Consider the following 16,176-nt stretch of genomic DNA (forward strand, 5'->3'; position numbering starts at 1 on the left):
TCCCTCCCAGGAAGTAATGTAAAACATTTGTCCCTGGCAGTAGCTTTATGGGAAAGTATCATTCCTCTGGCCTGCAACCTCCATTTTTGTGTTTTTATACAATTGCCAACTGCAGGAAGAATAGCCAGCCCAGCTACCTCCTGGATTTTTAGCAGTGGTTCGAATTACAGAAATTCACAAATGAAAATTTTTGTGGCCAAGCTCTAAATGTGACTGTCCAGGCAACCAAACAGCTCTTAAAACAAAGGATACAAAGGCTGGTTCCAAAGTTGGCAGCCCTATTTATCCTTAATTAAACAAACAAATGAACACTGAGAAACTAAGCAGTTTTTTTTAACTGTTGGATTAAGGGCAGATTCCTGGGGAGTTAGACCCACTGGGAAAAGATGAAGACTGGTTCAATTAAGACTCCGTCTCCTTCAACAGAGTTTACAAGGGAAAGCATGGAATCTCTTGGGTTTCTCTGAGACTGTGTGTGTGTCTTGTGTGCCTTCAAGTCATTTCCAACCTATGGCGATCCTAAGGCAAACCTATCAGGGGGTTTTCTTGGCAAGATTTGTTCAGAGAAGGTTTGCCATTGCATTCTCCTGAGGCTGAGAGAATAAGATTTGCCCAAGATCATCCAGTAGGTTTCATGGCCAAGCGGGAATCGAACCCTGATCTCCAGACTTGCAGTCCAACACTCAAGCCCCTACACCATGCTGGCTCAGTTTTACCGAAGTAAGGCAAACAGGCAGCAGTATGCAAATTACTTAACTAAAACTTTACTGGTTATATTGAGAGAGCCAGTGTAGTGTAGTGGTTTGGGTGTTGGCCAGGGTTCAAATCCCAGCTTGGCCATGGCAACCCACAGGGTGACCCTTGGTGTATTACACTCTCACAGCCTCAGAGGATGGCCATGACAAGCCCCATCTGAAGAAACTTGCCAAGAAAACCCCATGACAGGTTCACATGAGGGTCACCATAAGTCGGAAATTACTTGAAGGTACACAAGAACAAAGCAACAGTTCCATTGAAAAGTACATGCAAAACATATATGCATACATTGCCTAGACTCTGACAACCTAGAGAAGAGTTTCAAGTAAATCAGCTCACCATCTTGAGGAGAAAGAAAAGGGGGAGAGGGGAAGAGATAGAGGAGTCTTTTATGTGGTTGCAGAAACACCAGGAAGGTTCTTTAAGCACACGGTTGGCTATTTGTAAACATGGATATATTGATCACCAAGCATTACAACTGAGTGACTGAGCAAATGGAGAAAGTTCTAGAGACAGTACATAAAAGTTTATCACATTGAGGTTATTTCAGCATTAAAGAGAGATTAAAGCACATTTAAAGCATCCTGTAAATAAAGCGAAAATGGCGAGTAATTGCATGAATGATTATCATATGCAATTGTGCAAATAAAGTGATATTGGAAATTCTTGCTGAAATCCTGAAAATAAAAGGATGTGTGACTTTGTGACCACTTTAATGGTGGGTTTTGTGAGACGTTGTGTGAAATTGTTTCACGTAATTGCGTGATTTTTCTGGGATATTCATGGGATAAATTCCCAATGCCTTTGTGTGATAAACTCCATTGAGGGTAGTGGCATACAAGAAACCCTTACTATCTAAAGTTTCATTGCTGTAGTAGCAAATGGGAGAAGGCTGTGTAGGGAATGCTTCATTGAACAGGATTTTCTAATACAAACCTTGTTGAAATGTAAAGTTGCTAACTGGTTCCAGCCAGTATTTTACTGATCTGGTAAAAGAATCAAAGTCCTGTCATGTCTTGACTACAGTACTGAGGCCCTGAAAAGCATGCAAACTTTAGACCGAGGGGTAAATCTACTTGCTAATCCCAACAGGAATACACCCACTGAATCAATGAGGTTTACCCGAGTGTTGACACAGTTCAGCAATGCATTCATTGGTCCATTCAAATATTTATATCCCATTCAGTATCATGGGATCTCAGGATGCTGTACAAGTAAAATCAATTTAAACAGCTCAAAATAATTTAAAATTTAAAACAACATCTGGAATTCTGTTGGTTTATTATGTATACACAAATTCACCTATAGAAGAATATGAACATTTTTGACGGATTTAGAGCATCTACCATATAAGTTGATCTCGTGTACAAATGGAGGGTGGGTTTGGGGGTAAAAATAATGGATTTTGATATGACCTGTAAATAGGTTGTGGGTAAAACCTAGGGGCATGTAACAAAGGATGTAAAGAATGAATCAAAGGAAAACCATGCCAAGGTACATACAAAATTCTGAGAGGCATAAGTGTTTATGTTCTCGCTAAAAGCTGGACAGATGAGGAAGAAAATGTGGTAAATTATGGCTGGACAATGTGATCAGGTATGTGTTGCTAAAAAATGCACATGTATCAAAAAGGATGAGAAAGCAAACCAAAGCAAATGGTAATTACATTTGCTGTAATTATAGCCTTTAACTTTATAACTTTGCCTGATTTTAACCCCAAAAAACTTGACAAACATACATTTAGGAAAGTCCAAAGTTAGATATTATAGAAATTTGTTTTATTTGTTACCCCCCCCCCTTTTTTTTTTTAACCAAGGTAGAAGATCTTATTCAGATTCATCAGAACCCAATTAATCTCAGTGCTCCTTCGAGGGGAAGCACCAAAGAGCAGCTGCCATCACCATTTTCCTGCCCAGACATCCAAAAAGGCCAAAAGTGAAGCTGCAGCAGAGAGATTAGAGGGGGTTGGTGCTTCTTGTAGGCTCTTCCAGGATGGACTAAACTCTTGCCTTTCACCACTCTACTGGGGAAAGGCAATAGTTCCTTTTTTTGGTAAGAGTTAAAGTATAGGACTTGAGTTGACCCATGGATAAGTTGACCCAGGTTTGTTGGGTCAATGTTTCGGTGTTCAGTGCCCATGCATAATATTCTACCTTGGTTAAAAAAAAAAAAGGAGGAGGCAAATAAAACAATTTTCTATATGTAACTTTGGACTTTCCTGAATAAAATATACCTCAAGAAGCAAACTTGACAGGATAATGGTGGTCACTTCAGGATGAACTTTGCTATGTTTGTTGGAACATACCACTGTAACTGTCAACTGGTTCTCCAGGTTTGTATCACTGATTCTTCTTTATTCAAAGTAGTAATCTTGGAAGAGCTTAATGGAATCCAGGTTAACTGAAAGTCTGTATCTTCCCATATGAGACTGCATGACCTGTAAGATCTTTGGAGGAGACACGTCTCTCAATCCCACCACCTTGGCAGGCTCTTTTACTGGGAATGTGGAGAGGACTTTCTTCCTGGCTGCTTCCAGACTTTGGAACTCCTTTTCTTGGAAGATAAGGATAGCTCCTTCCTTCCTGTCTTTTCAGCAGCAGGTAAAAACCTTTTTATTCCAACCAGCCTTTAAGAATTTATTGATTTACAAGAGAAGGGCTTTATGAGAGAATGGTGCTGTACTGCTTTTTATATTAGAATAATATTAATCTTGTTGTTCATTTAATACTTTTCTAATTTTCTAGCTTATAAATAAAGGAAAGGGTGGATGGATTGATGAAGTCTCTTTAGAGAGGAAGACACCACAGAGTAAGTAACCCCCCCCCCCCTTCATTTGAAAGCAGTCATCCCCTGCTTGTAGAGTTGGACTGCTTGAGGAATGATCTTTCTGAATGCCAATACAAATTCATCTAATCAGCACCTTCCAGACTAATGTGTGGATTGGAAGTTAATTATCCAGTGCCTTTTACACCTTCTGAATGCCCCAGTGCAATTCTTGGCTCAGGAAACCCACATCAAAATATGTTGTAATGTGTGTAAGTTGAGAAAAAACGTGTGCGAAAATAGTATTTAAATATACATTAAAAGGGTTACATTTGAGTGGAGCTGAAAGTATTAATGAAAACAGCAGATTAGTGGGGAAACAGGAAGGAACAGAGTTAGAAAGGAACATATGTGAAAATGACAGAGACCAGAACCCATCGGATTTGCTCATGCCTGCCTTTCAAATGAGGAAGCAAACATTATAATTTCTTTGGCTTTCAGTGAGAAATGTATCATCCCAAGGTGGCCCCATGAAAACATTTTACTTGCTGGAGAAGAGAGCTATTAGTTGAGATTCCAGATCAGGATTGTATAGCTTAAATATTTGCATGTGAGGCTGCATACGTATTGATGATGTGATGGAACCCTTGTGTTGAATTTTATTTAGTTGAAGATATAACTGAATGCATAACCAAATTTACAATGCGCAGCTGAATGCACATTGTATTCCTACATGCCAAACTCCACTTCTGCACTCTTGAACTGAATGCGAGTGTTCCTCATTGGACAAAAATGCCAAAACACTTTCTGCAGGTGTAAGTCACTAACGTGATTCTGACCATAGTATGCCAGCTAAATGTCTGGTTCCATCCATGGTTATACAGCATAGACAATTATGTAAAAAGGTATTCCACACACTCTTTATAGAATCATAGAATCATAGAGTTGGAAGAGACCGCTAGGGCCATCCAGTCCAACCCCCTGCCATGCAGGAAATCACAATTAAAGCACCCCTGACAGATGACCATCCAGCCTCTGTTTAAAGACCTTCAAGAAAGGAGACTCCACCACACTCCAGTAGAGTGTGTTCCACTGTCAAAGAGCCCTTACTGTCATGAAGTTCCTCCTAACGTTCGGGTGGAATCTTTTTTCCTGCAGCTTGCATCCATTGTTTCGGGTCCTGTTCTCTGGAGCAGCAAAAAACAAGCTTGCTCCCTCCTCAATGTGACACCTCTTCAAACACTTAAACAGGGCTATCATATTACCTCTTAACCATCTCTTCTCAAGGTTAAATATCCCCAGCTCCCTAAGTCTTTCCTCATAAGGCATGGTTTCTAGACCCTTCACAATTTTGGTCGCCCTCCTCTGGACATGCTCCAACCTGTCAACATTATGCAATTTATTTCCCCCATTCATAGCCAAGCAGATGGGCACAGCATATCTCCCCCACTTTATGACTGGAATGGCCCAGAATGACCTTGGAAAGGCAGGGAAGCTCTGGCTGCAGTTTTACTGTCTGCCAGTAGCAGATAGGACCTCACTCCTTGAATTCTTGTGGAACAAGCTGAGGCAATGAGCTTTTGGGACAGAGTTGGTTGGGCCTGGTGGATATTTCCTCTTCATTATGTCTCTGGTATAAGTAGTACAGACAGTGTGTGGCTGGTGGGGAGACAGATATTATGGGCTGCAATGCTGGGAGAAGCCAAGGAGCTAAAGAGGTATTGACAGCAGGTTGTTTTTCTTGCTGGATGCTGTTTCAATGCTCAGCTCTTCTCAAGGCAGCAAGACCAGCATGCTAGGAAATGTAGAAAGAAATGAAGTAGAATTAGAGACAATACTCCCCAAATATGGGAACATTAGTTGTGTGAAGTAGAAATCCCAAAATCCACCCAGTTGGGATCAGATTCTGGGACCTTCAATCCAGAAAGTAACTTTTCATTGACCATGTGGGCTGAGGGATTCTGGGAGTTCTAGTCCAAAGAGTAATGTTGCCAAGGTTTACATCCCATATTATCCTCAGCTCCAGAAACAACTGAATGTGCAGGTGTGTTCATGTGTGTTTGCATATCTTTTTGTTCCTGGGTGAATTTTCCCAAGGCTTATCTCAGCCCCGGCCCACTGCTAGAAGCAACACAAGTGTCTGCCAATATTGAGGGTGAAAGAGAGAGACTGCCCAGGCCTCGGCATAAGGAAGCGATTGAAGCTTTCATGATCTGTTTAAATGGTGACATATGTTTCCTGCGGGCAAGTCAGCAGTGGGCTACATGCCGTCGGTATGAGATATGCAGCTCTCGGATTCTCACGGAGGCTCAGAACATCCCTGCTTGTGGCTTATAACTATGGGAAAAGATGGACGTATCCTGGTGGTCGGAGTCTGATGTGGTCATAAGCTGATTTGTTCTGTACACAGGGAGCAAGCAGTGGGTTATGACTGGACAGGGACTCAAGGCAATGAGTCAAACAAAAAAGGGAGACTTATGGATCATGTTTCCTCATAAAGTTGAAGGAAATATATCAAGGAATACCTCCAGATGCTCTCTGTTGGAAATACAGGCCCGGTGCTCACCTTTAGTTGTTGTTTTTTTAATCACTGGTTTTTAACTTTGCTCGACTTTTCCAGGTACAGTAATAGAACCTGAGCTGAATTTGCCTGTCTTCAATCATATGGCCAGTTAGATGCTTGGATGGTCCCATGTTTTAGGAAATGGGGTGAGATCTTCAGCATAGTATCATAGAGCTGAGGCAAAACGACACTCATTTTTTGTAAATATTTTCAGCAGTGCTGAAATAGCTTTTCACTGTTGATTCTTCTCCACTTGCAATCACTTGCCATTACTTTCCATTTTCTTCACCTGTTCCTATAGTGATATAATAATTTAAACAAACAAGATTGGCTATGTGGCACTACAGTGTCATTCAGTTTAGGGCTATATCCTAATTGTGGGCATACAGGTAGAGAATAAACTGCAAGAATCCAGGAAAGATGGGTAAGAAACAGAGAAAAGAGGAAGTTCAACTATACTTAGGAAAAATAATGGTGGCAAACAAGATAATGAAAGTCACAATCACCACATTTATGTAAGACAAGTCGCTTTGACTAAAATTCCTAATTCCTATCCAAGACTAATCTAGAAAATATTTTATACCACAGTAATATAAAACAGGTTGGTGAGTACTGAGTCTGTGAATATTGAGTCTGTCATCTGAGTGTCTGAGTGACCTGTTTGACAGGGATTGAGAAATATAGTCACTTAGACAATTGGTGTGAAGCAAAGAGGTGACACTTATGAAAGTGTGATTTCAACAATCTTATGTGGAGCTGCTACATAGATCAGCAGAATACATAAACAGGAACCCCATCAGGTTATTTGGGATACAGAAAACTCCATTATACTAAACTATCTTATTGACCTGTGTAAGTCAATATAGATCTGAATCGTATTGCTACACCCAACCAGAAGAGAGCCATTGAATCAGTGGAATTTTCCTATGTGTTGACTCACTGTTCTACAATTGATTCAGTGGGTTTAATGCAGTTGGGACTAATCAAGGGATGGGCATTCTCCAGCAACTTAAGAAATGGACTAAGTCAATATCCTATGTTAGGTCCAAGCAGAGTAGACTCTTTGAATCAATGAGTTTGCGAAAGTGTTGACTGCCCATTCAACAGTTGATTTGCTGGGTCTGCTCCAGTTGGAGTTAACATAAGAGTGAGACCCTAAAGTGGACATCCAATGCTAAATAGTTTGTTATTTCAGTTTCTATCTCACCTCTTCTATGAGGCGAGAAGAGGTAACAACAGTTAACAAGAAATGTTCATACTTATGTGCATGCACCATATAAGAAATTTCAATTTTTGTATTCCTTAATCCTTGAATTTTGCACCCCATGGGTCCCCAAATGAACTGCAAACACCTGATTGTTGTGTGAAAGGGTGTGAGACACAATCATCCTCTTTCCATGACCCATATATATACTGTAGATTTAGAGGAAACCAGAAAGGATCCTTATGTCAATGGACAAAAGAATGGTAGGTTACAAGGCACCATGATATGACTGGCTCTTCAGGACAAAGGTTAAGAGTTTTTCTTTCCTGAATGAATCTTGTAGGAGAGAAAGCTAAACCTGATCCCCAAGCTTCCTCCTTTCTATATTTGACCCCCCTGCTCCTTCTAAACCACCTTCAAAGATAGGATTCTAATCAGTTCTTTAATATAGAAACCACAATACAAAATCATAGAATTTTAGCATTGGAAGGGACCCCACGGGCCATCTAGTGAAACCCTCTGCCATGCAAGAATATATAGCTAAAGCACTCCTAAGAGATGATCATTCTATCTCTGTTTAAAGATTTCCAAAGAAGTCTACTGTTGAACAGGTCTTACCATAGAAAGTTTTTCTTAATATTTGGATGGAGTCTCCTTTCTTCTGTCTCATGTTGAATCCATTGGCTTGAGTTCTAGTATCTGGGGCAACAAAAAACAAACCCATTGCCTCCACCCCTTGACAACCCTTCAAATATTTAAGGACAGCAATCAGATTTCCTCTCAACCTTATCTTCTCCAGATGAAACATACTCAGTTCTCTTAGCAGTTCCACATACAGCCTGGTTTCCAGAATTCTTACCAAGTTTGTCACCCTCTTCTGGAAAAGTTCCAGTGTGTTAATATCATTCTTGACTGGTGCTGTCCAGAAATGGGAGGGACAGCATGATGTTGTGGTGTGAGCATTGAATTATGACTCTGGTAATCAGGGTTCAGAAAACCCATGATAGGTTTGTATTAGAATCACCATCAGTCAAAAATGACTTGAAGGCACATAACAACAGCATTCAGAAATGGACACAGTATTCCAGGTGAGTTTCGACCAAAGCAGATAACTAACTAACTATCTCATCTCAGATGGATATGGTCTTAAATCCTATGGTAAATGCAGCAGGGTAGCTGAATTTCCCTCACAATCTAAAGTTGAATTGAGATGTTAAGAGATTGCAGTTGAAATCCTCTCACTGACCTACATGAGTAAATTATGCCAATAAACAAGCATAAGCCACTTTTTCTGAGGGGGGGGGGGACATAGCAGCACAGGGAGGTGAAAGGCATAGCCATCCCTGTCACAAGACAAAGTGATGGCTATGAGCAGGACACATTTATTCCTTGACAAAGACATTTTCCTATGCTCCCATCTGTGCCCCCCATCACTTAGGGTGACCAGATGCCCTAAATGCGAAAGAGGACAAGATACCATAAAATGCAAATTCAATCAAAAATCCACCAAACAATGGTGCGTTACAGACCGCCCGTTTGGGGCGGCCTGTATCCAGCTCTTTCCCTGCCAGATCGGGGCCTCAGCTGCCACAATGGCAGCCTCTGAGGCCCCGATCCGCCACTTTCCAGGCTGCAAGGAAGCGGCAAAAGGCTGCCTCCCCGCAGCCTGGAAAGGGGTGTCCTTGGGGCTTCAAGCCCCAAGGACACCCGGCAGCAGCGGAAAGGAGGAGAAAGGGTCCGATTGGCCCCTTTCTGCTCTGCGTCGCTGGTGCAGCCATGTAAAGGCGACAGAAAGGGCACCCCAGACACCCTCGAACGGCCCCAGTACGTCACTTCTGCGCCACTCCATTTGGAGGCAGCGCGGTCATGATGTAGCAATGGTGGCCCCCGTGGGGAACGGGCTCCACCATTTTGTACGGACCCAGTCCGTACTAGGGTTAGGGGCGTCAGGAAGTGATGTCCCTTCCTAACTCGAGTACGTCCTGGGGACGTACTTTGTGCATGTATGTAACACGCCACCGATACCTTTATTGGCCAACCAAAATGCAGTGTGATACGGCAGCTAAAAAGGCCAAGGTGATTTTAGGTGGCATCAATAGACATATAATGTCCAGATCAAGAGGAATAATAGTGACATTCTACTCTGCTTTGGGCATGACTCCGCTGGAATACTGTGTTCAGTTGTGGGCACCACAATTAAAAAAGGATGTTGACAATCTGGAACGTGTCCAGAGGAGGGCAACCAAAATGCTGAAGGTTCTGGAAACTATGCCCTATGAAGAGAGATTTAGGGAACTGGGTATGTTTAGCCTGGAGAAGAGAAAGTTAAGAGGGGATATGATAGCCTTGCTTAAATATTTGAAGCGGTGTCATATTGAAGATGAAGCAAGCTTGTTTTCTGCTGCACCGGAGAATAGGACCAGGAACAATGGATGCAAGCTACAAGAAAAGAGATTCCACCTCAATATTAGGAGGAACTTCTTGACAGTAACAGCTGTTCAACAGTGGAACACGTTCCCTCGGAGAGCGGTGGAGTCTCCTTCTTTGGAGGTCTTTAAGCAGAGGCTGGATGACTATCTCTTGGTTTGATTGTGAGTTCTTGCATAACAGGGGGTTGCACTGACTGGCCCTTGTCGTCTCTTCCAACGGTATGATTCTATCTATGATTACAAAAATAAAAGTTAAAAACACTAATATGCTACTTAATCGTGCTCAGAATGGAGGACATTTTTGGAATTTCTCCTGGAGTAGGACATGCCCTGGAAAAATAATCATCTTCCCATCACTGTTATATCCACAGCCAGTTTTCCTCTGCTCCTCTGCCACCATCCCTACTAGTAGACTTATATTGTTTACCAGAGTGGCAGCCCATGTGTCTGTAACCAAAAGCCACAGTCCTGTTACTATTTTGTTTCTCTCCCCTCTTGCAACTTCTTGTAATTTTTATTCATTTATTTTACTAAGACTATCCTGTCCTTTTCTTGTTTTATTCTGCTTGATGTTCATCATCTAAAGTTATATGCCAACTCTAAAACAATAATAAGACTACAAATATTACAAAGGAGAAAACATGAAAGATAAAGACATCTTAGGAAGATAATGCCTTGTAAATCACAACATATGACAGTAACAAGAATCAATGCTACCCCCGAATATCCTACATTTAGGGGCAATGAAGCTTTACCAATAGTAGTTTTGACAATTTTACAGCTAGGATCAACTGGGTACATTATTATTTTTGAGCATAATGAATACATTTCTTTTCCTCATTACTTGGACAAACAATGCTTAGGGGCATTTTGAGGGTGTTTTCTCAGATCCAGGGCTACTTTCTTACCCTTTAGACATATTTTTTTCTAAAAAAGAAAGAAAGGAAAAGAAATGCCAAAGAAGTACAAAATGGCTGACATGGTAAGTTACTATTGAAAATGTTCAAAAATAACAGTAGAGAGTTACTGAATGGCATTTTCTTATCAACAATAGACAGGGGAAAATACAGTGTGATGTTCTAGGTCAAAGCTGTGTGTCTCAAGGTTTCATAATGCACAGCACATATCTGCAACCAAAGGCAGGTAGACCTTGGATGATAAAGCCATCCAGGCCTCTTGGAACTGCAGTGCTAACCCTCATCTAGCAGTGAAACCATAATTGGTCCAACCTGCAATTTTCTTAACAAGACTGTCCCTGAGGACATGCCAATCTCACTTGCTTTGTGTAGGGAATCATTGTTATTATAGGAAGGCCAAGTACATCTGGCAAGTTAGTTTATTGAATAAGATTAAGGGTGCCTTCTGAGTACTTGTGTTAACTTCTTCATGCACTCAATCAAGCAGACATTAGCTCCTGTGCCTTTTGCCCTCTGGATGTATTTATTATTGTCATTTCTTTTCCTGCTGCTCCATTGATTTAGCTGGAAATTCTCACATGTTGTTGTGGAGAGAGGATTAGTCTGATTCAAGAAAGAGGCTGTGCTTTTGCTTTTACTTCTGCAGTATTCCACCATATCTGAGGCTGGCATGCCTCTTTGACGGCTGTCCCTTTCCTCCAATGTTCCTTTTATGTTTTTTTGTTTTTTTTTTAGGTACAATGAGAGAGAAGGAAGAAAAAAAAGAGTTATTAGTGTTAGTTTTAGTATTTAACAAATAACTGCAGTAAAATTGGTGCAGACCAAATAGTTTTAGGACCTTTAGGATAACATTTTGTTATGTGAACCTAACCAAAGAGATTTGGTACGTAGTGCATTGAACTAATAAGTATGGTTTTCTGACTCAGGTTTATTTTGGCTTTTTCTTCCTTACTCACTTGGTCTGCTGGAGCACTGGTAGGGGGTATGACTTGACCAAGATATATTTTAGTCTTGGTTCCGTTGAGTGTGCTGTGGTTACTGGTGCTATACTAATCACAACAGTTCTGGGAATATAGCCTGAAGGGTAGGAGGCATAGAGAAAATGAACCATACTGTAATGTTTCTGTAAATTGAGATTACCTTTTCTTTAAGCTGTTGTACAATGGTGTTGGACTATGGCTGGAGACTGGGGTTCAAATCTCTGCTCAGCCATGGAAACTCACTGGGTAACCTTGGGCACCTCACACTCTTTCAACCTCAGAGGAAGGCAAAGGCAAACCCTCTCTGAACAAATATTGCCCAGAAAACCACATGATAGGTTTGCCATAGGGTCACTGTAAGTTGGAGATGAGTTGAAGACACACAACAACAACAACAACAACAACAACAACAACAACAACAACAAAGCCCCATCTATGCCATTGTGATCACTTTGGGAATGTTGCAGGAGGAGGTATCCAGCATTCACTTGCACAACATTTTCTCTAGGTTCTATCTTTCTTTGGCACTCATTGGCCAGGTGAGTTCTGGGAGAGGTCTGCTATGCTGTTATCATTCCTCCTGGACCTGCCTCCTGGTTGTGTTGCATAGCTTCCCTGGCAAGGCTTTATGCTTTACCAGCTTTCCAGAGAATCTCAGCCTGGCTTAGAACATTTGTGGCCCTCCACATGTTTTTACACTGCAAATCCCATCATCTGTAACTACCAGGTAAGCAGCGGAGGGAAATCTGAAAGGTAACATTTGTCCACCTCTGGCTTGGAAGATGTTAGGATCTATTGAGCTACAAGCAGGCTGCTCCTGTTACTGAATGTATGACACTTCCTCAGATGGGGGCTGAAAGAAAAAAGAGTATGGGCACTTGAAATGTACCTTACAAAAGGAGATAGAAGTGTGAACTGCTGCATCTGGCTGACTAGAAGGAGCTGGAGGATGGTAGCAACCAAGGGCATTCTATTTCTTTTTGTGGGAACTGACAATGCTTTAAAGGCTTGCAGTGTCTGATCTACTAGATACCTGCCAGCTCCTTCCTCCTCAATTTGTTGGTAAATAACTAGAAATGGCAAAACTACTGTATGCCTGCATTGTTTTCTCTTTACAAGGTCTGCAACACCCTTTCTGCCACGGAAGTGGAAAATAGTGCTCCAAAAAAGGAATCCCCAAACAGATTACTCTAAAGACTCTCCAATGTCTGGTGCCTGCTTGGCAAAGAAGGTATTTTAACATGGAGGCCCCAGGACCAGAAGCTTCTTTTTCTTCATGGGAGAATTTTCTTCTCAGATGCCTCCTCAGAAGTGTTTGTAGACTCTATTGTTAGGGACAACCAAATCAAAGAGTTTTGCTGTTTATAGAGGAATGTTGTGCAAAAACATTGTTATTTCCGTCTGAAACATTTTGCATCAAAAATGTGCAAAATAGATTACTTTCAGGCAAAATACCTTTTGGTGCAAAACTCATTGTATTTTCATGATATTTTTAGGAGAAAAATTATTTTATTTTGTTTTGAAAAAAGAAGTCATTTGTGGTTGTTGTGTGCCCACAAGTCAGTTCTGACTTATTACAAACCTAAGGCAAACCTATCATGGGCTTTTCTGGGGCTAAGAGTATGTGGCTTTTGGGACTGAGAATGTGTGACCCAGTGATTTTCCATGGATGAACAGGAATTTAACCATGATTTCTAGAGTCATAGTCCAAAACTCAACATGATACCAATAAAGTGCAAAAGGAGAGGAGGAGGAGGAGGGAGGAAAAGTGCAAATAAACTTGCCCAGCAGGGAGAAAACATTTTAAAAGTATTTCTCCTTTTATGTGAACATGAAATAAGCAAAGACTTTATACTTCTATCGACTGCACTGACCAAGTTCAATGGCACGAGTAGGATTATGTCGCATAGAATACAAAAAGAATTATGTTGTACCTACTTGCCATTCAGCTGTTAAAGACAGGAATTTGTCAGGGAAAAAAAGAGTTGACAGCTCTGATTCAGCACCAGTAAAATAGTTGAACAAATGAGTATTCACAGTCCAACTTTTAAAGATAAGCACTTCAAGATTCTGCTTTGGTCAGACATCATCTGGAATACTGTGCACATTTTTGGACACCACAATTGGATATCAACAAAGAGGAACACATCCAGAGGAGAATGATGAAAATGATCAAAGGTCTGGAAACCAAGTTTTATAGGGAACTGTGTATCTTTATCTTGGAGATGAGAAAACTGGGAGGTGACATGATGGCTACCTATAAATATCAGAGGTAAAGTCATGCAGAAGATGGTGTGAGCTTGTTTTCTGCTGTTCCAGAGACTAGAACAAGAATGAATGGATTCAAATCGCAAGCAATGTGATTCTACCTAAACATTAAGAATTTTTTTTACTGTAAGAGCTGCTTGAGAGTGGAATTGACTACCTCAGAGGGTGGTAGGCTCTTCTTCTTTGGAGGTTTGTAAAGAGGGTCTGCATGGAGATCTTTCAGGAGTGTTTTAGTTGTGTATTCTTGCATGGCAGAAGGTTGGAGTACATGGCCTTTAAAGTACCTCCCAACTTTAAGTGTGTGTGTGTGTGTGTGTGTGTGTGTGTATGTGTGTGTGTGTATATATAAATACATATTTCTCTGTGAATGGACAAATCTGTAAGTTTTGCTTTCTCCTTCAATCCAGTTTTTTTCTGCAATGTGGCCATGGTATCCACTGTGGTTTGGTTCCAAGACACCCCCCCCCCCTCTTTAATGGATACCAAAATTGGTGGATGCTCATGTCCAGTTATATACAATGGTGTAGTAAAATGGTGTCTCTTTTATAAAATGACAAAACCAAGGTTTGATTTTGGGATTTAAAATAATATTATTAAGCTGTCGATGGTTGATTCTATAGATGCAGAATCAGTTGGTACAGAGGGCTGACTGTACATCTTCCCAAATCCCTCAGCCATTAAATTATAGTTTTAATTATAATTTCCCAATGGTCATGATGTTTATAGTCCCAGACAAGGTATTGCTGGTGGCTTTGGGGTGTGGTGATTCCTCTCTCGGTTTTATTCCCGAGCTTTCCATGGTTCTCAATCTTATCCTCAAAATGTCTTCAGCACCTGGCACAAACCATGAACAGATTCACAAGTCACAACATTCGCTGACATGAAAGCTACTAGCTGCTCCAGTCAAAAAAGAAATCTTTCCAAGTAATGCCCAGAATAGGCTTTGGAGATGACTACCCCATCAGAAACACACACACACACACACACACACACACACACACACACACACACACACCTCTGGCTATGACAAGGAACATGAAGCCCTCAGCTCTGCAACCCCATGTCACTATGCAATGGGAAATCACAAAGAAAGAGGAATCCAGAGCTTTGCTTTCATTCAAGAAGCCCCGCAGATCCCAACTAACATTTCCACACATGGACAGGTGCTTTCAATACTAATCCCCCTTTTATATGATCAAAGAAAAGATGCTTCCAACACAGTTACCCTTCAATGAAACAAGCTTGTCAGCAGACTTTCTTCCAGGAAGGCATTCTCTGGGAGGCAGCACCAAAACAGAGGCAGGATTGATGGGGTGAAGATGGGCATCTACCCCCTGCCTGCTGTGGGGTATTTTTTCCCCATTAACATCCAGTTTCTCAAAAATTCTTTGCAGGCATGTTCAGTCATCCAGATCCATCTTGCTTTTATCTACAGCTCTGCAACCTAGGTTCCAGTTATAGTCCCACCAGTGTGGCACAATTGAAACTAGAGACATACTTGTACATTTGTCACATCTACTTTCACACACCAAGCATCTTGTGGAGGAAATGTATGCAAAAGTCATACAGATGTTTCTGTGCAAGTGTGATCTTTAATTTCAGGCTGATACAAAAATGTAATGAATGGAGTTGTGAATGAGCACAAGGGAAAATGACACAGGGCAGAAACAGACTATAACCTAGCCATCCTCTACTTCTAGGGACTGTAAATTGCACAGGATTCATTTCTGTTGTTAAAGCCACTTTCAAAATGAAATTCTGCCCCAATGAGGTGCTTTGGAAATAGTGGGAGCACAGCAGCTGCTGTTTCCCTACTACTTCACCTTATCTCCTCCCTCCCCCAGACACCCTCTCTAACCCCCAGATTGTTACAAAATTAGGTTTTCATTTAAACATGAAAACAGCTGGTTTCATGGTGACTCTCACTGTGTTATTTTTACAGTCATGCCTTCAATCCCTGCTGAAAATCGCATTACTCAACTGCTGTACCAGGCCATTGGGTAGCAGGTAACACAGCAGCAATTGCCAGAACAACATCAACAGCAACAAAAGTGACCCCCTTCAGGCCTTTGTGAAAAGCAAACATCCCAGAGCCTCCTAGCCTGACCTTGGCCAACAGGCTGTTATTCCTCTCAGTTTGGCACATTCCCATCCATTTATGGAAGGGCACTGCCTTTCCCTCTCGGCCCCCATCGAAACTGGCTCCCATCCAAAAGACACCTCTCAAGAGCATTGAGAGAAGCCAGGTGCAGAAGAAACCAGCGACTCAGACTCTGTGCCAGGCTGCAGAGACAGA

General features: G+C 41.4%; 1 long non-coding RNA gene across 1 annotated transcript in view; it reads left to right on the top strand.

Annotated features, from left to right (window-relative positions):
• Positions 1-1,988: 1,988 nt before the first annotated feature.
• The window catches only part of LOC121926681, a 51,400-nt gene continuing 37,212 nt past the window's right edge, over positions 1,989-16,176 (top strand). Inside the window, exon 1 of the long non-coding RNA XR_006103056.1 lies at positions 1,989-3,356. This is a non-coding gene — a long non-coding RNA (uncharacterized LOC121926681). The remainder of the gene's footprint in view (positions 3,357-16,176) is intronic.

The sequence above is a fragment of the Sceloporus undulatus genome, chromosome 3, assembly GCF_019175285.1.
Source record: "Sceloporus undulatus isolate JIND9_A2432 ecotype Alabama chromosome 3, SceUnd_v1.1, whole genome shotgun sequence".
NCBI lineage: Eukaryota > Metazoa > Chordata > Lepidosauria > Squamata > Phrynosomatidae > Sceloporus > Sceloporus undulatus.